The 26,639-nt window shown below is 48.0% G+C and overlaps 1 protein-coding gene and 1 non-coding gene across 2 annotated transcripts in view; one reads left to right on the top strand and one right to left on the bottom strand.

Annotated features, from left to right (window-relative positions):
* ASIC2 (acid sensing ion channel subunit 2) overlaps positions 1–26,639 on the bottom strand; it is a 294,455-nt gene that overhangs the window by 133,310 nt on the left and 134,506 nt on the right. The window lies entirely within an intron of this gene.
* Positions 26,028–26,099, top strand: TRNAK-UUU (transfer RNA lysine (anticodon UUU)). Its single transcript has one exon. It is a non-coding gene; the product is annotated as a tRNA-Lys (tRNA).

Raw genomic sequence — 26,639 nt, 5'->3', positions numbered from 1 at the left:
CTCAACAAGACTGTGGACCTGAGTCCAGCTCTGACTCAGAGGCATCCCCCTGCTGGTTGGAGCTACCTCTCTTGGGGCCGCGGTTTTTATCATAGAATGGGGACCAACCATGACTGGCTCTGTAGATTCGCTTGGATTCCTGCAAGATCCAAGTTAGGGGAACTTTGGAGATCAAGGCGTCTATCTCTTTCTGTTGAACAGATGGGGAAACTGAGACCTGGAACAGGGGTCAGGGCAGAGACAGGAGGAGAACTCAACCCCCCACCGTGGTCAACAAGACAGCCGAGTATGAAATGTGAAATAACACCAATCTATAAGGTGTTTTCATAACCGCTGTGCCATTTCATTTGCCCCACAGCCCTGTGACATTGGCAGGGAAATAACTGGACCTTGAATTTCTAGAGATTGTCATATTGTGCAAAGATATATAGACCCATGTCATTGGACCCATGTCATTCATGCTGAAGCTACAGCTCCGATAGTTTGGCTACCTGATGCGAAGAGCCAACTCATTGGAAAAGATCCTGATGATGGGAAAGACTGAAGGCAGGAGGAGAAGGGGATGACAGAGGATGAGATGGTTGGATGGCATTATCGATCCAATGGACATGAGTTTGAGCAAGCTCCGGGAGATGGTGAAGGACAGGGAAGCCTGGCATGCTGCAGTCCATGGGGTCACAAAGAGTCAGTCACAGCTTAGCAACTGAACAACAACAAATATCATGTACTTGCCGTGTCAGCTGGGGCAGGAGTCATGAAACTCACCTCCCAGACAAGTAAACTGGGATTCAGAAAGAAGTGAATCGCCCAAGGTCATCGGGAAGTGAAAAGGCTAGAACTTAAATCAAGGTCACCTGACTGAAGTTAGGTCTTGTTCAGTCTTACCAGGCTGCCCTCCTTGTATGTACTGGGATGAACTAGAAGAAAATCACTTAAATATCAAAACACCATTTACAAAGTACATGGAGATTAAGATCCTAGGGGCTGAGGTCAACCTGCCTGAGTTTAAACTTCAGTTCTGTTCCTTCTAGGGTCATGCCACATACTTAAACTTATTGTGCCTCAGTTTTCTCATCTGTAAAATGGAGATAATGAGTACTTCCTTACTGCTTTCTTGCGGGAATTAAACAACCAGGTCATAAAGCATTCAGGTCAGTGTCCTGCTCAGGCATTAAAAAAATGTCATCTAATAGTATTCTTGTTATAAAATAATAAGACAGTAGTAAGAAATAAAAGAGATACTTAGTAATTTGGGATTAACATATACACACTACTGTATATGAAAATAGATAATCAACATGGACCTACTTTATAGCACAGGGAACTATACTCAATGTCTATAATAAATTATAATGGAAAGGAATCTGAATCATATATATATATGATGTATGTATGTATAACTGAATCACATTGCCATAACTAACACAACATTGTAAATCAAGTATACTTTAATAAAAATTAAAAGAAATATTTAAAAGTTGACACATATCTTTCCTGACATCTCAGCTTCGGGTTCGCATTTGGTTTGGTAGAAAAATGGAAAATATAAACATAAAGTAGAAAACAAAAATCACTATAAACCCAGCATGCAGCTATCATCACAACATTTTGATATTTTTCCAGCCACCTTTTCCTAAACACAGACAGAACTATACACACTGACAGTTTTAATCAATCTTTTAAAGTCAGCATTATCCCATGGGCCTTTCTCTATGCTATTAAATAGTTTTTAAAAGATCACTTTTAGTCATCCCCAAATGATGCCATTCTACTGGTGAAGCATCATTTAGGTACCCATGACATCATGTGAGGTTGGCTATTCATTTATTCTTGGTTGGTTGGAGAGGCTGTGTCTGGCCTACTGCTGCCTCCCTGACACGGACACAGGGCTTTGCACATAGTAGGTAGTTCATTAATGTTTGGGTGGATGAAAGCTCATGTACTTTCAGAGACTTCCCACCAATTTACATTCCAACATTTGCTGTATGAGTGTCTTTCTCCTCTCAATCCCATCCACACTGGATTTAAAACTAAAAAAAAAATCTTTATCAACTTGCTAAGTAAAATATGGGGTCTTGTCTTAATCTTTTTCTTCTTTGAATATAGTGATGTTGAACTTTATTCATATATTAGTTAGCTATCACTAATGTATTTCCCCCTCTTTTTCCTTTCTTCTTGCTTTCTTTCATCTTCCCCACCTTCTTTTGAAAGCCCTACTTCTGAAGGAATAGGCATCAACCCAGCGCTCTTGATACATTTCTCTGAGATGTCTTCACATTTCCAGGGACTCAATGAGGCTCATGACAAGGGATTGGGGGCTTGTTAATTATTTTAAAGTAACTGCATTAATAAGTTCAGCTCTTCATTAATTCCGAGGAAGTCATGACAGCTCTCAAGGTATTCACGAATTTCTCACTCAGATTTAGGGAGTTGTCGGTTGTCACTCAGCTTCCCTGACATTTCAGCTCAGACTGCCATTTTGTTTCCCTGTAATCCCATGCACACCTTGTTACAGTTCAATTATGATTTTGGAGGAGGCTTCATCCAAGGCATTAGGATCCAGTTAATTACTGGGAAGGGATGACAATGGAAGAAAAATGGATTTTATTTCCTATCATGACAACAGATTCCCTCCCACCCACCTGCTGGTACAGGTGCATATTTACCCTACCTGCTGCTCAAGGGGTCACAGAGAGAGAATCAAAGAACATTCTAGAACTGGAGAGGTCAGGAGACTCGATCCCTCACCTCCAGGGGAATGTCCAAGCCCTCTTGGAAAGATGTTGCCCGTTCTCTTCTGAAACATCGTTAGAAACCAAAGACTCACATCTACCCCATAATCCATCATTTCATTGTCTCGTTGCTGAGGAGCAAGAAGTTCTTTCTTTAATCAGAGTGAAGTCATTGCTGCTTTAATTTCTGCCACTTACTCATCTGTGACTTTGGAAAGCCCTCTGGCTTCTAGCTTTCTCATTTCTAGAATGATGGTCCTGGAGTAATGACTGTGTCAAGTTGTAATTCTAAAGTTCAAGATGTCAGCAAAGTGCTTCACGCGTGATGGTTGCTTTGAAAATGTTTCCCTTTCTGCAGGGCATTTTGTTTCACTGTTGAGGGGAGACGAGAACCAGCACCGATTAAGGGTCTACCGTCTAATGGGCTTACCAGGTGGCACAGCGGTAAAGAATCCACCTGTCAAGGCAGGAGATGCAAGAGACACTCGGGTTTGATCCCTGGTTTGGGAAGATCCCCTATAGGAGGAAATGGCAACCCACTCCAGTAATCTTGCCTGGAAAATTCCATGGACGGAGAAGCCTGGTGGGGTACAATCCATGAGGTAGCAAAGAGTTGGACACAATGGAACACACACAGACATCTAAATGTCACCTCATCTGGGGACTTTCCATATGTCATTGGCTTTACTACAGCGGTCATGTGGAGTGGATGAGGAAGGTGATGTTCAGAAGGGTTTAATTCTCATTCAAGGTACAGATGCGATGGTACACCCGCTTTTCCCGCTGCCCGGTGGAGAATTCCTAGCCTGCACTAGGCATGGTGGGATTGGTCTAGGGGAAGGAGTAGCAGGAAACTTCAGGAGCCTATACTCCCACTGAAGAGCCAAGAGGTCTTTATGAGATGCCTTACCCTGCAAGGTCATGAATGCCAAATGCCCTGGTATTTCACAGATAGATGAGATTCTCTCCAGACTGAGACCAGAGGAGGATTCATGAAGGAGACAGGTCTGAGTTTGGTCCCAGAGGATGAGATCACCTAGATAAACAGCAAAGCAAGAGGAAGGAAGAGAGAACAACAGAGGCAGAAAGGGAGGAGAGAGCAAGGAGGACTGAGAGAGGGGGCCCTGGAACAAGAGGTTTACACGAGACGGCGGAAGAGAGACCGCTGGAAACGGCAGTTAGCCAATGGCTCATGGAGGATTTCCAAGGTCAGGTCAAGGGGTCTGGATTTATAAATTATTCTGGAGACCTGGCCTCCCAAAGTAGCCGCAGAGCATCGACCCAGGGGAGAGCCTCAGAGGAAAGGGTAAAGCAGGATTCCCTGCGAACCACCCCTGTCCTGGTGAGTTACAACTCAGATGAGCATGGTCAAGGGTCTGAGCAGTCCTGCAGAAAAGAAAGACACAGAAGGTATTTATTTTTAACTTTTTCCCTGGGAAAAATTTCAATTTAAATCAGGTTTTGTAAAAATAAATCCTAAAGGAAATTAACCCTGAGTATTCACTGGAAGGACTGATGCTGAAGCTGAAACTCCAATGCTTTGGCCACCTGATACAAACAGCCGACTCACTGGAAAAGACCTGAAGCTGCGAAAGATTGAGGGCAGGAGGAGAGGGGACGACAGAGGATGAGAGGGCTGGATGGCAAACTCTGGAAGGTGGGGAAGGACAGGGAAGCCTGGCGTGCTGCATTCCATGGGGTTGCAGAGTCGTACAAGACTTAGCGATTGACCACCACCAACAAAAATAGAACCTAGCAGCCTGGTGATGGAAAATCTTCCTTCCTGGGCTGGTAGAAAATTTTGTCGTGCCCCTCCCCCACCCCACCGTGGTGCTGGGGAGGCAGCGAGACCTTCAGAAGAAGAAATCACCTACTGGAGACTGGGATGGCTGAGGTGCTTTTCCCCTGTAGCTGCTCCCAGCCTTTCTCTTCTCTCATTTCCAAGGATCTGTGGTTCAAAAAATCCTCTCCCACTGTTAACACACCTGGTCTACACTGTAACCCCGGGACAGGGTGATAGTTATCCCCACTATTCTTGCACGCTCAGTCTCTCACTCGTGTCTGACTCTTTGCAAACCCATGGACTGCACACTGTCGGCCTCCTCTGTCCATGGAATTCTCCAGGCAAGAATACTGGAGTGGGTTGCTATTCCTTTCGCCAAGGGATCTTCCTGACTCAGGGATTGAACCTGGGTCTCCTGAATTTCAGGTGGATTCTTTACAGTCTGAGTCACCAGGGAAGCCCCATAACTCCTCAACCAGGGATCAAAACCGCATCTCCTGCATTGGAAGGTGAAGTCTTAACCACTGGATGGCCAGGGTGGTCCCCTCCTTCTGGGTCTACATCACAGATTGACCTCTTCTGGCTACCAGGTCCTGATTCCCTTCCAAGCCACAAATGTCAGCCCCGAGGAGTGCTAAGTTGCTCAGGCTTCAGCTCTGTGAACTGTAGCCCACCAGGCTCCTCAGTCTGCGGGAATTCTCCATGCAAGAATACTGGAGTGGGTTGTCATTTCCTCCTCCAGGGGATCTTCCCAACCTGGGAATTGAACCCAAGCCTCTTACGTCTCCTGCGCTGGCAGGCAAGTTCTTTACCACTAGAGCCAGTGGGTCCCGAGGATGCCCCCTAATGGACACTCTGCATTAAGCTTCACCTCAAGGTCCACTTTCCAGGAAACTAGGATGACCACGCATCCCAATTAGTCTAAGACATGGGACTTCCAGTGCTAAAACCAAGACAGTCCTGGGCACACAGGGGCCCCATAGCCCCTCTGTGCATCCAGCCTTTGACAATGTGACTCTGTATATTATTATGCTTTCATGGTGATTGACATTTATTTTTTACTCTTTCAAAAATGGATGGAGGAACTTCCCTGGTGGTCCACTGGTGAGGAATTCACCTGCCAATGCAGGGGGACAGGGGTTCAATCCTCAGTCCAGGAAGATCCACATGCCTTGGAACAACTGTTAGATTTCTGTACCGCAACTGCCGAGCCTGAACGACACAACTGGAGAGTCTATGCACCACAATGAAAGATCCCGTATGAGGCAACTAAGACCTGAGGCAGCCAAGTAAATAAATATTTAAAAAAAAAAGTGAGTGGAGAGGCAGGTACCATTTCCCCCTTAACTCTTCCCAACAATCTCACGACAATCTTGGGGAGGCAGGTATTATGATCTCTAAGGGAAATCAGGACTCAGACAAGTTGAGTAACTTTCCCCAGGCTACACAGCCATGCAGTAGCCATCGATTCAAACCCAGGCCTGATTAAGTCTGCTTGGGCTTTCCCCCCTCAGCCCTCTTTTGTTTTAAAATGTCCCTTGGCTGTCTGTTCCAAACACATCTGTGGGTGGCTCTGAATGCAGAGAAGAGCGCTTACGGAATCTCAAACTAGCTCAGAACTTTGTTTGCAAAAACAAAATCACATTCTTTTTTTGTTTTTGTTTTTGTTTTTTTCCAATTTCTACCTCCCCACGCAGGCCCTGTTCTAAGCATCTGAACTGTCTGCTAATTACTGTCACATTAATTAAAAAATAAATCCTCTTTAATTTCATAACAGGTGGTTTGTGAGGCTGGAAGAGAAGTGAAAACTTGTGTGTAATTATTGTGTGTCTTATTTGCATTTCTAATTGCTCTGGAGGACACCGAAGGCCAAGCCTCCAGTCTCCCGGCTGTCTTTCACCTCCACTGGCTGTTGGCAGCCGTGGCTCTGTCTTTTCTCCAGCCACTACCTGTGAAGGTAGTGGCTCCAGCTGAAGTCCTGGGACTTCCCATCAACACGGGCAGCAGCAGGGCCCGTTCTGCCCCAGGTTTGCTGGGAAGGGTCTCTAAGTCAGTAAGGACCCCCTCTGCCCAGCCTCCAGTCTGGCGTTGGTTAGGCGCACAGTGATGTTGGCTGAGCAGTTTCTAACCGAACCCTCAGCTTACTGCCCTAAGCAGTAGGTGGGCACACTGAAGGCTGGCAACTCTCCAAGCAATAGGTGGGCACACTGAAGGCTGGCTCTTTTTTTCTCTAAGTTTTAAAATTTGGTCCCACCAGATCCTAGTTGTGGCGTGCAGCATGCTTTCGTTGGGGCATGTGGGATCTAGTACCCTGCCCAGGGATGGAAACCAGGCCCTTGGCATTGGGAGTGTGGAGTCTTAGCCACTGGACCACCAGGGAGATCTCCACCCGTGCAGTGACTCTTGAATATGCCCCGAAGATGTGTCTCTAGAAGTTGTCTATAAACTGAACTTCTGCAGACTGAATCCATTTCCCTTACCGATCTCTTCCTTTTAAGATTTATTTATGTATTTGACTGTGGTGGGTCTTCATTGCTGTGAGAGGGCTTCCTCTAGTTGTAGCAAGCAGGGCTACTCTTTGTGCGGGCTTCTCATCGTGGTGGCTTCTCTTGTTGCAAAGCATAGGCTCTAGGGTACGTGGGCTCAGCGGTTGTGGCTGACAGGCTTAGCTGCTCCACAGAATGTGGGATCTTCCTGGACCAGGGATTGAACCCGTGTCATCTTCATTGCAAGGCAGATTCACAATCACTGGCCACCGAGGAAACCCCCTTACTGACTTCTGACTCACTCTGGATACCTGCTTTTATTTTTCAGGGGCTTCCTAATACTTCAGATGGAAATTTCTTTGACCATTTCTGCCATCCCAAGTCTTCCTATAAAGGAGTTAATGAGCCATATGATATTTACATATATTATAAGCCCTTTATAATGACTGGCTTGATGTGGTAGAATGACTTTGGAGTCAGACCTACCAGGCTTTGCATCCTGGCTCAACCCCTTAGCAGTTGAGAGGCCCTGGAGAAGTCATTTAACCTCTCCGGGCCTCAGTATTTTATCTATAAAACGGATAGAATCGTAACTTGGTTCACCATTTCACAGACTTTAGCTATAACATTGAAATTACCTGGGGAACTTTAGAAAATGACCAGTCCTTGGACTGCATTTAGGGCTGATTAAATCAGCTTGGGCAGTGGGGTGGTGGCTTGAGCGTTATATTTTAAAGAACTCCATGGGTGATTCTATGAATCACTGGGAATAACCGTTTGGGCCCCTGAGGAAATACAGGTTTCAATTCTCCCCTTTCCTTTCAGGGGAATGTTTCCAGGTCACAGTGGGTCTGGGAGGAGCTGGGGGTCCTGGAAAGGTTACCGAGACAGAGATCTTTCCCGCAAAGGGCAGGGCAGAGACCTAAGGTGGTGCTAGCTCTCGAGGTGAGGCTTAGTCCAGGCACAAAGCCAGCCACTGCATCCTCTCCCTGGCCAATCATAATGAGAGGCTACGACTCCAGTGGTTCTTCCAACCCCCGGCAACCCAGGAATCCAGCCTATCAGCAGAGTCAGGGGCTATAACAACGAGAAGGCCAAGAATGACATCATTGAGGAAATGGCACCAATTTTACTTCGGGTCAGCCTTCATGCCTCATCTCTTTGGATCCTCATCACATCCCTGCAAGAGAGCTACCGTGATGCCCATTTTACAGATGAAAGAACTGAGCCTCTGCTGAGTTAAGTGACTGACTGTATTCTTTAAGTAGCCATTCAGTTCACTCACTCAGTTGTGTCCAACTCTGAGACCCCATGGACTGCAGCGCATCAGGCTTCCCTGTCCTTCACCATCTCCTGGAGTTTGCTCAAACTCATGTCCATTGAGTCGGTGATGCCATCCAACCAACTCATCCACTGTCACCCCTTTTCTTCTCCTTAAGTAGCAGAGCCAGGAGCAAGTTCAGTCTGCCTGATTCCAAAATTCTTCGTCTTTCTCCTACACATTTAGTTTTCCTTTTATCAGTAAATGGCTTACTTTGTCTTTGTGGTTTCTTGGGCCAGATGTCCTGGAGGCACTCCTCCCTTTCCCTTACAGCCCACATCTAACCCACTGGGAAATCCCACTGGATCTACCTTCACAATCTGTCCAGGATCCAAGCATGTCACCACCTCCCTGCTGCCATGTTGGTCCAAGTACCACCAACTCGGACTTGGACAGTGGATGATCTCCCTGCCCTTCCCCTTACCCATACTGCGTATTTGCAGCACAGTCCTTGGAGTCACTGATAAAGTGTTTCCTCGACATCGCCCTCTGCTGGTTGCCCGCTCACTCTGGGTCACGTGTCTTGCGCTGCGCTGTGCAACTGGTACCTCCGGTCTCTTCTCTCATCTCATCTACTGCTCCTCCCTTGTTTTCCCCTAAACTCTCCAAGCTTGCTACCACCTCCAGCTTCTGCACTTGCGGGTCCCTCTGCCTGGGATGTCCTTCCCCCAGGGTCCACTTTCGCTCCTTCCCCCTCTGCAAGATTTTGCTCAAATGCCACCCTGTTTAAAACTGAAACGAAGCTGCTGGTGCACCCCATCCTTCCTGCTCCTCTAGTTCTCTCCGTGGTACTTATCTCCATCTGGTACACCACTCGTATGAACTTACTGATGTCTGTTGTCTGCCTTGGACTAGATTAGGTTTTTGTTTGTTTGGTTCACTGCTACATCTCAGGCGCCTAGGGCAATGCTTAGCACACAGGAGGTGCTCAGGAAGTACTTGAATGAATGAATCCAGCCATTGCCTCCTGCAAAAGGTGGGCGGCTCTCTGAGCCATGGCTAGTAAAAAGACTGGGGTGGGCCATGTGAGGGAGGGGTGTGTCCCAGTCGTCTGCTTCATTTCTCCTCCTTGGTGTTGGATCTGGGGCGGGGGTGTGTACATGAATGTGAAGGACACGTGGTCTTACCCTACAGATCACCCTGTTGTTCAGCACATTTGCTGTTCTGTCCTGTCCGTGGCTCTGAGCTCTACTCCTTGTTATGTTCTCTCAGCTCCTCCTCTGCTTTATGTCCTTGTCTTGCCCTGTCCTCATCTGGCATCACCATCATCTCCAGAAATGATAGTTATCAGGGACCTCCCACGTACCAGACACTATGCAAGCCCAGGAAACGCCCCCATGTCACTGAAATGTCACAACAACTCTCTAGCACAGATTCTGTTGTTATAGATGAGGAAACCGAGGCTCAGAGAGGTAAGTAACTTGCCCGTGGTCACACAGCTAGAGAGTGATGAACACAACATTCCACCCAGGTACTCTGCCTCTCTTGCTCACTCTGTTTCTGCCTCAGGTATGCATGAACTGGAAGATTCAAGATCCCTGATTTTCCACTCAGCCCAAAATGTCCCAAGGGCACCTTGGTTTGTCTGGAGCCGTGAGTCTAGGGCAGGGCTTCTCAACCTTAGCACTGTCAGGCTGGATGTCTGGGGCTGGGTGGTTCTTAGCACTGTCAGGCTGGATGTCTGGGGCTGGGTGGTTCTTAGCACTGTCAGGCTGGATGTCTGGGGCTGGGTGGTTCTTAGCACTGTCAGGCTGGATGTCTGGGGCTGGGTGGTTCTTAGCACTGTCAGGCTGGATGTCTGGGGCTGGGTGGTTCTTAGCACTGTCAGGCTGGATGTCTGGGGCTGGGTGGTTCTTAGCACTGTCAGGCTGGATGTCTGGGGCTGGGTGGTTCTTAGCACTGTCAGGCTGGATGTCTGGGGCTGGGTGGTTCTTAGCACTGTCAGGCTGGATGTCTGGGGCTGGGTAGTTCTGTGTGTTGGGAGGCTGTCTCCTGCATAGGAGCACGTGTAGCAGCATCTTTGTCTTCCACTCACTAAGCACCAGTGCATGCGTACTAAGTTGCTTTAATCACGTTCGACTCTTTATAATCCTGTGGACTGTAGCCTGCCAGGCTGCTCTGTCCACGGGATTCTCCAGGCAAGAATACTAGAGTGGGTTACCATGCCCTCCTCCAGGGGGTCTTCTGATCCAGGGATTGAACTGGCACCTCCTGCACTGCAAGTGGCTTCTTTATTGCTGAGCCACCGGGGAAGCCCCAGGCACCAGGAGCATCTCCATCTTCCCAAGCTGCGACAGCCGTGACATGGCCAGGTGTCTGTTGTGGGAGCAAAATCACCCTTGGCTGAGAAGCACTGTCTGAGGGGTGAGTGGTGAGGTGGATCAGGAGGCCTATTAGCTGTCTATTAGCTGCCAGGTGGACGATTAGCTGCTGCCAGGACCGTGGTCTGTGGATCACCACAAACTCCAAGGATCTGGCAAGCTCTGAATGCACCCAATAACCAAAATCCTCTCTTGGTTCTTTTAGATGAAAGACAGGCATCGCCAAAGAAATCCACTTTTACCTGCTGCTGGACTTACTTTTCAGTGGTCTACCATGCACGGGATAGCTCAGCAGACTCGGAGCCTGATGGCCTGGATTCAAAATTGAATTCCACCGCTTACTAGCCATGTGTCCTTAGGGAAGTTGCTCCATCTCTTGGATCTTATTTGTAAGATGAAAACCAATCTTATACCCTGAGATGAAGCCTGCAGAGGGCTTCGTGCAGGGCCAAGCGCATGCTGATAGAGAGCCGCCCATGTTATCTAGCGAGGTGTAGTGAGTTATTAAACAACAGCATTTGCAGGTGAAAATGAGTGTGTCGTCAGAGTTTACCAAAGACTCCCATTTGGTGTTCTGTCCTCAAGTCCCAAGCCACACGAGTGGCACTGCCAAGCTCTCATGTACTTGAACCCCTCCCAGAGTTAGAAAGCCCTGCGGAGATCAGGAGAGGGGGGCTGCTATCCTTGAGAACATTGGCAATACTCTCTTGAGCTGGTACTGCTTTCCAATTGCCACCAATCTTGCTTTTTAATTATAAATTACCATTAGTTCAGTTTCATTATGACCAATTTATTTGTTGTGGGTTGTTTGCTTAACAACAGTAATTTGGGCTTATGATTTTTCAATGGCTGAGCTTCACAGCACATGTGTAGGGCAGTTCAATGATGAGTCATCTATTCCCCTTTCCTAAAGAAGATCCATCTCTAATGTTACCCTGAATGGTCCGCAGTGAAATGCTTTAAGATGATCTCTCTCCTGATGGGAACTGAGAGCAGATGGGACAGGAGGCTGTGGGTCCGTTAACCCTGCCTCAGTGGGCAAGAGTGCAAAAGGGTGAGAGAGGCTCTTCTAGATCCGATCTTCCCTCTTCCTCTGGTTTTATAGATGTGGAAATTGATGCCCAGAGAGGTGAAGGGTCAGAGGTCATACATAATCACTAAAATCGAGTTCTAGTTATCTGTTTCAGGCTTCTTTCACTCACTAAATTACTTGCGTAGGCCGGGACCGCTTCCTCCATGGAGGATGCTGAGTTCCCCCAAAAGTGGCTTGAGATGGACCAACCTTGGGTTAGAGCCTCCTCATGGGTCTTCCCATATGGTGGTCTGAGCAGATCTGTGCCACACATGGGGCTTCCCTGACGGCTCAGCAGAGAAGGAATCTGCTTGCAATGCAGGAGATGAGGGAGACTCGGGTTCAGTCCCGGGGTTGAGAAGATCCCCTGGAGAAGGGAGTGGCAACCCACTCCAGTATTCTTGTCTGGAGAATCCCATGGACAGAGGAGCCTGGCAGGCTACAGTTGATAGGGTCGCAGAGTTGGACACAGCTGAAGCAACCGAGCACACACATGCCGGGCATAAGGGCTGGGGCTCTGCAGGCTGACTGCTTTCTAGCTGTATCATTCAGACAAGTTATTTAATCTCCCTGGGCCTCAGTTTCCTCCACTGTTTTATTTATTTATTTTTCATATTTATTTGTTTATTTGTCTGACTGTGTCTTAATTGGAGCATGTGGCATCTTCAATCTTTGTGGCAGCCCACGGGTTCTTTTAGCTGTGGCAATGTGGGATCTAGTTCCTTAGCCAGGAATCAAACCCAGGCCCCCTGCACTGGGAGCTTGGAGTCCTAGCCACTGGACCAACCAAGGAAGTCCCTCCTCAACTGTTATGTGAGGCTCGTGACAGCACCGAACTCCCGGGTCTGGAAGACTATAACTGGACAGTTCACATGGAGGGCTTAGCATAATGCCCTACACACAGAAAAAGAATGCTCCGTGGATCACGATTATTGTTAACATTTTTGGATGTCCAGAGCTGATGTTTCACTCCTACCTGGAGCCTCTTATGAGAAAGAAAACACTGTATAGCTTTTAAGATGATCAAGTGACCTCATTTATAGTATCTTATCTAATCCGCAAAATAACCCCAAAGCAAAGGTTGTTATCTCTGTTTTATAGATGGGAAAACTGGGCCTCAAAAATGCAATGCAGAGTCTTTACTCTGAACTGAAGTCCTGCGGCTTAACAGCTAGAGCCCTCCCACCCAGACCCTGGCTTCAGGGTGACCTTGGCACCTCTGCATTCAGGTCCTGCTTTGACCTCCTTCTGCCTCACCAATGCTCTGCTCTGTCATGGGAATGCCCAGAGTAGCTGTCTGCGTGTGTCTAGGCCACTTGGAGATCGTTCTCCCTTCGTTCGGCATGGATAGAGTCTCTCTCAACTAGATGCAGGTGACCTTAGCAGGAACAGCAGAGGCTGTCTGCTATTTCTGTAGAACACATCCGAGAGAGGGTGGCCAAGAGCAGAAAAACTCCGGTGATAGGTTCCATCTGCTTGACTGATGGGAAGACGGCTGGGATAGGGCCTGGGTGAGGAGGCACTGACAGGCACTGTGTCTTGCCACACAGACTGCAAGCCTCCCTGTGGACTGTGAGCTGCGAACACAGCTCCTGGGTGGGGAATGGCCTTTGGGCATCTCTGCAGCCCTGGCCCTGGCTTGGCTAATGTGCACAGAAGGAGCAAATCTGGGGCGATGTCAGGAAACACTGCTCTGAAATCACAGCCTATAAAAAAGACATAAAGATGGGGGAGATGAAGCTATCGACAGCAGAGACCCAGTCTGGGGGACAGCTTGTAGCTGGGTTTCAGCAGGAGTGAGGGGCTTCCCCAAATCTCATCACCAGCCTGGAATACAATTACCACCAGAGAAGGAGTAACATCTGCTGTTAGGGTGGAAGAGCGGAAGCTGGCTCACATGAACATTCTAGCCTTCAGTAGAACGTGCTGCCATCCTCTCCCCACCCTCAGAGACCCTCCATGTTACCTCTGGTGGATCCCTCGCCAGATGTCATCTACCCACCAGCTACCACCAGGCACACAGCACCAAGTGATTTCCGTACACCATCTCCCTTCCTCCCTCGTTCTTTCCTTCCTTTCCTCATTCAACCGCTTATGCATTTATCCAACATATATTTATTGAATACCTACTAGATCCTGGCTGCCACTCTAGGTATGGAATTACATAGCATCGCCCAAACAGATGTGAGCGCGTGGGACTCACATCCTAGTGGGGATAAACAACAAGTAAGATATAGAACGCATCAGATGATAAATGTCATGGGGAGAAAAGGACTATGAAAGCATGCAAAGGCAGGGAAGGGGAACCCAAAAATGTCAGCGCTGGTCACCGTCTTAAGTAGATGCTTAGCACAGACTCACTGAGATGGTCACATTTCTTATTTTTTTTGAAGATTTTTTAATTAATATGGGGACCATTTTTAATATCTTTATTGAATTTGTTTTGTTTCTGTTTTATCTTTTGATTTTTGAGCCACAAGGCAAGTGGGATTTTAGCTCCCTGTCCAGGAATGGAACACACATCCCCTGCTTTAGAAGGTGAAGTCTTAACCACTAGACCCCAGGGAATTAAAGATTCAAGGAGGGGTGAAGAACAGCCCATGTGCACGCTTTGGGGAAAAGCATAGAGGGAACAGCCTGGCAAAACCCTCTGGTAGGAGGATCCTTAGACCTTCAACTGCAGTTGACCTCACTTTCTAGGGGAGTAAACCAGGGCTCTGGGAGGCTGGGTGCCTTACTCAAGGTAGAATTGGTGGGCACATGCGTCCTGGCCACAAAGCCTGCACCCTGGACTACTCCCCACCGCTCTCAGGAGGCTGGCTTCCAAATTCCCAGCAGGCTTTTTTCTCACCTGGGGCCTGGCCCAGGGCCAGTCTGAGCCCCGCAGGTGTGTCTGGTCACCAGTCCCGACATGTCTCCTCCCAGCCCGCCTGCGCTGGGCTCTGTGTTTGTAGCTGACATGAGCTCATTTCCCTTTTGGCAGGATGGCAGTTTCCATATTTAGGCGACTCGGTAACCTTGCTGGGATTCTGATGAGCTGCTGTCTTCCAGGCTCTCCCCTGGATTCAGGGGCTCACTGAGGTCTCTCCAGTGGGACTTAGCACAGGGATGGTGGGTGGTGGTGGTGGGACGGGAGTGTAATTGGAGGGTAATTGGCAGAACTTCCTCCAGTCACTGACCCAATGCCTTGTGGCCCAGATCTTAGCAGGGGTGGCAGTGACATTGGAGAGAGCTCATGAGCTTCTCCAAGAAAAGCTGTCCTAAACCATTAACGCACATACACATGCACACAGTCCCCCAACACCCACAGTGACACACCTAACTACACACACACCCAGAACTACACACGCAACTGCACACACACACACATTCATTCAGTCAACGAATCATTCACTGGATAATGAATTATTGGAGAGGTGATGAGATATTCCAAGCCTTGTGCAGGGTGTGGAAGCGTCAAGAATATACGTGAAAAAGATAAAGGGTCCACTGGTGAACACATTCTAAGTTCCGACAGTGGACACTGAGATACCCTGAGGGATGAAGGGTGCAGGAACTTTGGACACAGTCCAAACTGGACTGAATTCCAGGCTCCGAGCCTTCAATAATAATTGCTATAATTGATAGAGCATTTGCTCCAGGCACTTGGCTAACAGCTTTTCTGAATTCACTCAATTGCTTTAGTCTTTGATTTTTTCATCTGGAAAGTGGGCATGAGAATTCCTTCCTTGTCAGGTTGTGGTAAGGATGAAATATTCTAAGAGTTGTAAAGTGACAGCATTTTGTTTGACCCCTAATAGGTGCTGATGACCCACTCCAGTGTTCTTGCCTGGAGAATCCCAGGGACGGTGGAGCCTGGTGGGCTGCCGTCTATGGGGTCGCACAGAGTCGGACACGACTGAAGCGACTTAGCAGCAGCAGCAGCAGCAGCAGCGGGTGCTAATGAAACATTACTTCCTTTCCTTGTCTTCTCTGCTCTTAAGGAGCTCATAGTCTAGAGGGAGAAATGATCTAAGAATGTAGCTAATGAACGCAAAGTTGAAGGTCAAATTTCAAAGGGCAGGGACTTCCCTGGTGGTCCAGTGGCTAAGACTGCATTCCCAAACAAAGCAGAGGGTCTGGGGTTTCAATCCCTGGTCAGGGAACTAGATCTCACATGCCAAAAATAAGAGTTCAAATGCCACAACTAAAGGTGGAAGATCCTGTGTACTGCAGCTAAGATCTAGGGCAGCCAAATAAAATAATATTGTAAAATATTAAATTAAAATATTTAATATTAAAAAAGTTTCAAAGGACAGTGACCAAGTGCTGTGAGGGACTGTTAGCTGGGAAAATGAAGAAATGGTTGCCCCCCTTGTTTCTGGGGTCCTAGAAGCCTATCCCCTCTCCCCAACTGCAGGATCACTGAGGTCCTGGCACGCCACATGCCCTAAGACTCCTGAATGAAAGCAGGACCTGCTTCCCTAGGGCTTCAAGTAAGGCCCAACCCTTCTGGCCTCATCTTTGCAGTGACTGGAAGGAGATGGGCTGAAGGAAATACAGTGAGATCTAAGACAGCCGGCAGAGCCCAGAGTCGGAGCAAACAGAACCCTGCTCTCCTGCACGAGGGGAGCAGAATGGCATAGCACAGAGCCAGCTCTGCAGAAAGCATCTCGACAGCTCATCAGGGGATGTCAGATTCCACTAAAGCTTTAGAGATGACAGTGATTTGTTTGTTTCCTCTGAAGAGCTCAAGAAAGAGGCAGAATTTGACTTGCTCTGATGAAAAGAGCATCATTTGGTAACAGACTGGAATCACAGCATCACAGTATCTTACGGCTGAAGGGAGAGGAGTGCCTGTCTCCCAGGCAGGTTGCGGAGGACTTAGTGAGCCGATGCCTACAAAGATCCCCATATGGAGTTAGGCACATAGTAGGTGCACACTGCCTGATCACGTGATCCAGCTCCAAGCGTCAGGCTGGCACGTGACACTTAACATGTCCCAAACACATTTGTCATGGGCATCTCCACCTTCACCAGCCCCTGATGCCGTTAAATCAGCCTCTCCTCCTTCCATCATTTCTTTCGGTTGTATCTCTGCACCCAAGTGGCAAGTCAGCCATAACCGAAGCCTGAGAGGTAGATGGGACTCCTTTTTTTAAAAAAAAAATTTTTTTTAAATTTTACTTTTGGTTGTGCTAGGTCTTCATCGCTGTGCGTGGGCTTTCTCTAGTTGCCCCAAGGTGGCGGTTACACTCTAGTTGCAGTACTTGGGCATCTCACTGCGGTGGCTTCTCTTGTTGCAGAGTTCAAGCTCTAGGTGTGCGGGTTTCAATACTTGTAGCCTGTGGGGGCCCCGCAGTTGCAGCTCACGGGCTCTAGAGCGTGGGCTCAATAGTCGTGATGTAGGGGCTTAGTTGCCCTGTGGCATGTTGGATCTTCCTGGACCAGGGATCGAACTGGTGTTGTGGCGGGTGGATTCTTAACCACCGGACCAGCAGGGAAGCTTGGGGACTCCTCTCTTGACCTCTGGAGTCACTTGCCAAGCTACAGGGCTTCCTCCCGCAGTGGCTCCCAGTTCTGCTTCTAGCTTCTGAGCACCATGATCGTCGCCCTGGTTGAGTTCCTTGTAATTTCTCCCTGGACCATTGCCACAGTCTCAACATTGCCTCCCATCTCCCACCTCCAGTTTTTGCCCCTCTTCTCTCCAAACACTTCTACTTATGAAGCCAAATGGATTTTTCCAAAGGCAGCTCGGCTCTCATTCCTGGATTCAAAAATCTTAAATGTCTCCCCACTGCCCACTGCGTTAGGTAAACTCCTCATTTTGGTGTTTAAGCCCTTACCCCATAGGGTTTTGGGCTGAGCTCTCACAGCCTTCTTTTGGCATCTCTCCTGGATAAATGCTGTGCTCTGCAAAACCAGATCATCTACCATTTCCCAAACAAGGATTTTCTGGCCCATTTGCCCACCTCCAAGCCCTCTGCCTGACACGCCTTCCTCAATCTCTGTGTGCGCAAGTCCAACTCACCCTCTGGGGCCACTGAATGCCATTTCCTAGAGGAGGAAGTCCTTCTCATCTCCAGCCAGATGTTATCACTATTTACCTATGAATAGCAGAACAGGATGGCTCAGACCTCTCCTGAGACTCTTCCCCTGATGGGCCCTGCATGATGGATGTTTGTAGACAGGTCCTATGTCCCATACAGCACAGGGATGGAACTCAGTTCTTTTGAATCCACTATAGTGCTGAGCAGGGCTGTCTACACTAGAGACACAATGTAAGTGCCAGCTGGAAAATGAGATTTCCCATTGAGTGGGTGGGTCATCTGAATCCTTCTCCATCCTCCCTGGGTCAAGCTTGTGCTATCTACTGTTCAAAGAGGGAGACTTCCTGCAACCTGCAGGCTCTTGAACTGATTAGTTTGTCTGTCTGTGCCTTGTACCTAGTCCTGTCCGACTCTTTGCGACCCTGTGGACTGTAGCCCATCAGGCTCCTCTGTCCACGGGATTTTCCAGGCAGAAATACTGGAGTGGGTTGCCATTTCCTTCTCTGGGAATCTTCCCGACCCAGGGATTGAATGGGTGTCTCCTGTGTCTCCTGCATTGGCAGGTGGATTTTACCACTGAGCCAGCTGGGAAGCCCTCGGTACTGATTAGCTGTTGTAGATGTTACCAAGTTGCCAAGCTCTGAGGACCGTGAGACCTTATCATTTCTAATTCCCTCATTTCACAGAAGAAACTGAGGTGCAGAGAGCAGCTGTTACTTATCTAGGGTAAGGCTGGGCTGGGACTGGAATCTTAGCGACTTAGGTCGGAGGTATTTCTAGCTAAATGGACTGATTCATTCCTTTATTTCTTCCTCTGTTCAACTTCCTTCACTGAGCATCAGATACCTGCCAGGTACTGCAGGAGGTTCTGAGGACTCAGAGATAAGAAAGAGTCCCTGCCTTGAAGGGACTCACAGTCTGGTTGGGTGGAAGGGATGGATATGGCAATAGGCAAGGAGAGAGGGGGTGATGGGAGAATAGAGGTGGGCCCCTCACCCAGCCTTGGCCAGTGGTAAAGGCGGTGTCTGCCATCCTCAAAGATGGTGGTTCTGTATCGACCACCCACACCCAGCTCCCACCCCCCACCTCCAGGGGATCATCAGCTTCTGCTGTGTCTCTTCCTTCCAAATCCTCTCCCACAGTCTGCTGAGACAGTGTTTGATTGAAGCAATGAAATGGAGAAAGATGCTTTACATCACTCTAAGATCTGCTGTAAAGATTCAATTAGACAAGGCATATAAACCACTTAGCTTAGGGCCTTGCAGACAGCAAACCCTCACTCAAAGTTAACTATTATTACCATAAATAAGAAACCAGAGGCTCAGGAGGTTACATAATGGACCCAGAATAACACAGCTAGTAAGCAGGGGAGCTGGGCTTTGAAGCCAAGCCTGTCTGCCTTCAAAGCTCTTCTCTTTCCAAAACGCCACCCAGACTTAAGTTAGGGAACCCAAGTGTCTCTTGTGCTCCTCCGGCTGATGGAGATGATCCCAGGAAGCCCTGGGGTCAGAGAACCCGTGGTGTGTCCCAAGTGTGTATCTTTTCACACACTCAGAAAGAAGGTTCCTGGACACCACTGAAGCATAATAATACATAACAGCATGTGCAGAAAGAATAAGCTCTGCAGGCTTGAGCGGACCTCTTGGTGCCCTTTTCTACCAGAAAATGCATAAGACCCCTAAGATGAGTCAATCCACTTCAGAGCCAATCTTGTCCTGTGCTAGGAAGGCAATGGAGGAGAGAGAGCTTTCTGGAAGCTAATAATATGGAACTGACAAAGAAGACCGTACTCCCAGGGGTGCTGGAAACACGCACAGTCATTATGTGGTAATGCTGGAGCCCTTCCAAGAGGACCAAGTGTAGCCAAGACATCCTTCTGGTAAATTCTTCCTCTAGTTTTATTCACCTGAAAATTTTTTTCATAGAAATGACTGAGTGATTTAAATCTAATGGAGGAAATGGGTGAGCCAAATGGCAGGACCCTGATTTAGAAGACTCAGTAAGCAGAAGTCTAGATAGCTGGAACCCATTGGAGGTTGCTTCTGTCATAAAAAGATTCATCTATAAATTACCTACAAATAGGAAATGGTTTCCCATTGTCATTTGAAAAGCAGACTACTATTTGACTAGGAGATGGGGGAGCATAAGGTTGACAAAATTAAAGGCACAAGTAGGAAAAATCTATCAACTGAAAGTCCTTTAGGACAGCTCTCGAAATGCAGACAGGAGGGAAAGGGACCTCAGCTGTTTAAGACTTTGTTTTTGCAGCACTGTCTGTCTCCTGTCATGCAGCTTCCACCAAGGCAATTGTCCGCATGTTTGCCAAGCTCTCACAAACACATTACAAGAGGCCCTGTGTTTCCTGTATCCCTACCTCTCAAAAAACAAACGCAAAAAACAGCCAGGAACCCAACAGAAGAGCTGAAGAATTTCCTGCCTGAAAGAATTCAAAGATCTCACAGATCATAATGGACTCAAGATCAGATGGCTCAATCATCATATACCTTTCTGTAATGTTGGTGTCAAATATTTACCCCACTTTCGCTGTGATGAGGAGCCCTCTACTTCCTAAGGCAATCCATCCCACTCTGCACAGCCCTGACCAACTGGGAGTTGTTGGTGATGAGCCCAACACCTGGAGCACCAGCCACTTGATCTGGGTTTCTGGGTTTTCCCTCTTCCACTCCACAGGACTTTAGATATGTGACTTTATAGGTCCCAACCAACATACCCAAGAGTCAAGGCTAGCTCTGGCTCCATAAATGCCCAGGAAGGCATCAAGTCTTTTAACACACAGGTATGGTTTGATGCATCATCTCTGAGCCCGAGGGGCAGCAAGATGGTGCCAGGATTTGAAAATCCCAAGTTTTTCATTTTATTCTGCTGCTGGTTCTCTCTAACAGCCAGTAAAAGCTAACATCTTTTTTCCTACCTAGGAAATTTCACTGAAGCCATGGTTTGTGTTGCCTAGCACATTCCTATCTCGAGTTCAAATGTCTTCTCAGGACTCCAGATCTGGAAGTCCCACCGCGTACTCCATATCGTGTTTCAGTACTTTCAGAGGCTCTCCCAACTCAGTACATTCAACGCAGTAATGCCTCGGATAAGACATAATTCTCAAATTTCAATCCTTATTATTATTTTTTTTCCTGTCAACACATGGCTGGAAATTCAGAGAAAAAAAATGCTTTGGAGCTTGTGTGCGAGCTGGTTGTAGAAGACAGATGTCAGCCTAGCGGTTCAAAGCCCTGGCTTAGAGCAGGGCAGACCTGGGTTCTAAGTCACTTAGCCATGAGATCTTGGGCAAATGCCTTAGTTTTCTCAAGTATCAGTTTTCTCATTGGGAAAATGGGGTGGGGGAGGGGAAGCATAACATCTTCCTTCCAGGGAGGCTGTGAGGCTTAAAGGAGAAAAGCTCAGCAAAGCTGGCAGCACCATGCCTAACACCAAATAAAGACACTATCTATGCTACTCTTTTTCCTCCCTCTTGGCCTCTGATGGCTAATTCTGAGTCCCAGACAACCTGGTGATGAAACCACTGACAGGCCAGCTGCTCCATTAGCCTGGTGGAAGTAGAGAATTCACGAGTCCTTCCCTTGCCTCGGGCATCCGCTCTGGAGGCTTCAGGAAACCAGATGTGTTCCCCTCTGGGGACTCAGAAAATTTTGAAGGAAAATTGGGTGAAAGAATTTAGGCAGACTTCCCAGGACCTACACATTTAGAAAAGCTCAACAAGTTCTGAAAATCAGATCCATGTGTCAATGTATCCCTTCATACATTTGTCAAAAATTCACCATCATGTACTCTGGAAGAGGCACTGTCTTGGTGGGACCAAGATTCATAAGCTGGGCCCTGCCCTTGAGGCGCTCCCGTCTTAGTTGGGGTATAAAGGGCTTGATTGCTTTGTGCCGCTGTGCAGTCAGCGGGACTGTTCACAGACAGTCTTCTCCTCCCAGGCATGTGGTAGGGTAGGGCTGCACGCCCCTGCAATGTGACTTTTGGTCACATGGAGATGGAGCCTGGATCCGTGAGTGACCTGCTGTGGAGCCACGCTGGACACAAAACTTGAGCCAGAAACCAGATTACGTTGCGTCAAGCCACCAAGATTTGGGGGTTGTTTCCTACCAACCACAATCCAGCCCATTCTTCCCGATGCAGCCACCAAGCTGCATACCAGACCCAATGTCTTTATCATAATGAACAAATTCTCCCCTCTGCCTGACTCCCCGACACCCACAAAAAATGGAGCTTCTGAATCTCCCTGGTGGTCCAGTTGTTAAGAATCCACCTGCCAATGCAGGGAACACAGGTTCAATCCCTGGTCCAGGAAGATTCCACATGCAAGGGGGCAACTGAGTCTGTGAGCCAGCACTACTGAAGCCCGCATTCCCTAGAGCCTGTGCTCTGAAGCCACCGCAATAAGAAGTGCATAAGCCACAATTAGAGAGTAGTCCCTGCTCACTGCAGCTAAAGAAAGCCTGTGCAAAGCCACGAAGACCCAGTGGAGCCCAAAATAAATAAATTAAATTTTTTTAATTAAAAAGGAAATTTTACAAAAAATGAGCTTCCTTTATCAGAATTTAAAACCCTGAGCAATTAAGATGCTGTAAATTGAAGAGTTCTTTCCAATGAATAAAATTCCTCTTATTTCTAATGAATATGAGATGGCTTACATGAAGCTAAGTACTCCAATGATTATAAAATCGCCACCATAGAACATCAACATTTCTTCTTTTACTGTTTAAGTGGCCTATTAAATTGATACTGATTAGGCATTTTTCTTTCTCAAATTCTTTCTCTCTGACACTGATCTTTTGCATCGTTTTTAACCCATGGTCTGATCTGGGCTGAAATGGTTTTTACCTCCTGATCCATTTAGGGGGCATTTCTAGGCACTTCTTCCAAGCTGCTGGCAAAAAGAAATTTCTGGGCATCTTTTAGGTCCCCCAATTTCCCAACACTGTCCTGAGTTAAGGTCACTTTATTTTCAAAAGCACTCCTTTCCTCTTGACTGTTACTAAGTGGTTTTGCCTCTGTATGACCATAGAGATAAAAGAATTCACAGATAGAAAGAAAAGGCCCTTCCCTTTCTTTTGAAACTAGAAAGCCTAGCCTTCTGGAGCCTGTGGCAGGTTGAAACGACTTCACGTGGCTCCCACATATAGAATGAGGAAGCTCTACTATATTGAAGAAGCAGCCCTTTTGATCTATAAACACGTTCTCATTAATTCATCAGGTCCGGTTGCTGCCACTGATCTGGCGTCTGCGGACTCCATTCTGTCCCCCTAGTCCCCACGCCACCCTCATCTCTTCCCCGGATGGCTCCCATTTGCTCCTGATTGGTCTTGGTCCTCTCCATCTTGCTTTTCCAATGAACTCTCTATCTTGTAGCCAAGAGTCAGCTTTCTAAAATACAAATCTGCATTTTTCAATGCCTTGACTCAAAAGCCCTCCCCACTGTTTTCTGGAAAAAGCCCAATTTTGGCATCCCTGTATGATCCAGTCCCTAATCATGCCTCCAGCCTGTCTCTCTGACTCTCCTACTGTGTGCTGAGCAAGCTGGGAGCCCCAGAAAGGTGCCGTATTCTTGTCTCCTGGCCTTCGCACAGGCTGTTTCCCCTTCCTAGAATGCCCTTTATCTCCCCTTCTCTAGCTAACATTTATTCATCCTTCAGATCTGTTTCTCCTCTGAGCTGTCTCCATTTCTAAGAAAATTTTTTGGCCATGTGGTGCGCTGGATATTAATTCCTTGACTAGGGATTGAACCTGTGGCACCTGCGGTGGAAGCATGCAGTCTTAACCACTGGACCACTAGGGAAGTCCCTGAGAGGGCTCCATGTTTTAACTTTTCAGGTTGGCAGCCTGCGGGCTTTCCTCCAGTGCTGTCGCACTTTCCACATCATGTTGAAACTGGTCACTTGTCTGTCTCCCCCATTAGATTATGAGCTCGTTGAGGGCGGGTTGTATATCTCATTTCTCTACACACCTCCAGAGTCTGGTGCAGAGGGGGCTCAATAAGGATTTCTTGAATGTGGGTGAAAGAACCTGTTATTTCCTTTGATCATGATGACCATTTAGGACTGTAGGCACAGCAAGACTTATGTCCAGTTTCACAGGTGAGGGAACCGAGGCTCAGCGACACCTGGCCTGCTCTGACTTTCTGTGATGCAGTTATCATCCATCAGTTGATGGGTGGGTGTGCTGTCAGTGGTGTGACTGGAGGAATCCATGTCTGGGGATCTGGTGATGGTGGGGGCCCGAGTCAGGGCTTAAAACCATTCTCTCACTCACTCATTCAGTGAACACATCCTGATCACCTATTGTGTATCAGGCATTGTGCTAGCCAGGACTCTGGCCTCAGAGTGGGCAGAGCCCAGGCCTCTGCAGACTAGTCTAGTTTCCCAACCTTATTCTAATCATGAGAACCTGGTCAGAGCTGGGACCATCCCTCCAGAAAAAGATGAACCTAGGTGCATGCATGTGTGCTTGCACAAACACACACACACACACATTCTGTGTACATTTCAGCGTGTCTGAATTCCCCGAAACTTGCCTGTGGACCCTCGGTTAAGAGTCCCTAGTTTAGATGAGAAGACAGGCATGGAAACAATTATGTGATATGAAACATGGGGCTGAGAAATTAGAAGTTCCACCCTTACCAGGACAAAGGAACTGGAGAAGACTGGGCATGTCACTCAGTTGACATGAGTTTTACTGAGCACCTACCATGCGTCAGGAGCTGCGCTGAGCACCAGGGACAGATGGTGAATAAGAGCATATCATCCCTATTCTCTGGTTCTTACGGTCCAGTTCACCAGGCGGTGGCATCTGAACTGAGCCTTAAGTTCAGGAAAGGAGATGGGGGAGGGCAGTCCAGGCAGAGTGAGACCAGTCTGAGACCTGGGACGACAGGCAGACAGGCACCGTCTCCTTCTCTGATGCTCCCCACCGACTAAAGGTGAGATGAGTTTCCAGCGGTCACTCTGGAAGAAGACAGCCCAGCAGTGGAAAGCGCCGCGGAGGGCTGGGAGACTGCGTGCGCGCATGCGCGCTTTGCACACGCACAAACACGAATGAGCAGATCCACTCATTGTCGCCGTGGACCGCGCTTCCCTGAACTCTGGCCTCCTTGCAGTAGTGCCCACAGCCGACACCTGGGATTGCCATGCCCGAGACACCACCGAGGTTGCTTCCCTGATCTCAGCCCCGAACCCCGGGAGAGAGCTTTCTCTTATTTCTTTCCCCACCTTGGTCAGAACTTCAAGTGCATGAGAAATGGAAGCTCACGGGCAGCTTGGATACTAATGGGTCCCTGCGGCCCAGCGCAGTCCGCAAAGCACCAGCGCCTTCGTGCACAGCCGCCCATGCGGGCGGCAGGGGACCCCAGCGCGCAGCTGTCAGCTCAGGTACCTCTTCTTCAGCCTCAGTGCTAGTTTTCCACCTGCCAAGACTTCGCTCCGCTTTAATGGAAGGAAACCAGTTCCTGCCTTCCTTTTAGTTTCTTGGCACATATAATGCCCCCGGTGATATTTTTGGCGGATGCGTAGCTGGCAGTTAGAGGACGTTTTGTAACTACCACAAAACAACCGTTAAGCACCAAAAAATAAAAAGAGTTTTTCTTTTTGGATCACGAAAGAATACAGACACGTCCGGCTTTGTAAAATTACTGTCAGTCAGTGGGCATATGGGTTCCTGAAAAGTTGGGCAGAAATCACAATATTGTGGAAAGCATCCTCGAAAAGCATCCCACTCTACCTGGCAAGGCGCGTACTCCTCCTTCGGATCCTGCCTAAATGGCTCCTTCTTTAGAAAGCCTTTTCTGGACCCCCTCCAGTGGAAAGAACAGATTTTTGTTGCATCTCTACCATGTGCCGCTGTCTGAGCGACATTATATGTTATCGCAAACCATCCTCTCTACAGCCCCAGAGATGGTAGCCGTGCTGTATTACAGGTGAAGAAACGAAGGCTGCGAAGTGGAGAAGCTTGTACGGGTTTTCAAAGCTTATAGGTAATGCAGCCAGAGGCTGAAACCCAAACTGAACTGATGCTAAAACTCATGCTTTGTTCAAACAGCTGCTGAGGTAGTTCTGCTCGGAAGCTCCTTCCCTTCTGACTTTGACCATAAGTCACATCCACTTTAAGCATTTGTTGATGGGTTCTTTCTTTCCATTTGGTGGGGCTCTGATGCAGGTATCATCATGGCCTTCTTAGGGTCTGGATTGCTTCTCCCATAGGAGGAATGCAGGGAGTATTTGTGGAATGAAAGTAGGAATTGATGGGTATTCCCTGATGGTCCAGTGGTTAGGACTTGGCACTTTTACTGCCAGGGCCCAGGTTTGATCCCTGGTTGAGGAACTACGATGCCACAAGCTGCGTGGTACAGCAAAAAAAAAAAAAAAAAAAAAAAAAAAAGTAGGACTTGATTATAGATTTCCTCAGAGATATCTAATCTGCAACAATTCTCAGTGTATCTGTAACTCTTTCCTGGATTTCCTTGTTTGCCTCCTCCCTAACGAGGCGCACTTCTCTTGCAAAGGTAGTTTGCTAGCTATATTGTTAGCCGCCAGAGCTCAGTGAAGTCCCCTGTCTATCCCCTGTCTCACAAAGGAGGAGGGGGAGCGCTGTCTGAGTGACAGTGACCAGGTGGGAGGTGGGGAGCATTGCCCTGCATTCATTCCTGCTGGGACCCTCCCCACTGCTAGACCCTCTGTTCTCAGCACGCTCTGAACGAAGACAGTGCGTCTTGAGGAAATTCAACATCCCTTCCCGGGATCTGGTGCCGGCCAAGTGGGCGGAGGGAATGGTTTCATTTGAAATCCCTCTTCATTCCTCTACCTCCCTCTCCATCTACTGGTCCAGGAATCACAAGTCCTTGGCAGTGATTTCAGGCTGGTT

This window comes from Budorcas taxicolor, chromosome 19 (genome assembly GCF_023091745.1).
Source record: "Budorcas taxicolor isolate Tak-1 chromosome 19, Takin1.1, whole genome shotgun sequence".
NCBI lineage: Eukaryota > Metazoa > Chordata > Mammalia > Artiodactyla > Bovidae > Budorcas > Budorcas taxicolor.
This window is presented reverse-complemented; position numbering and strand designations above follow the sequence as displayed.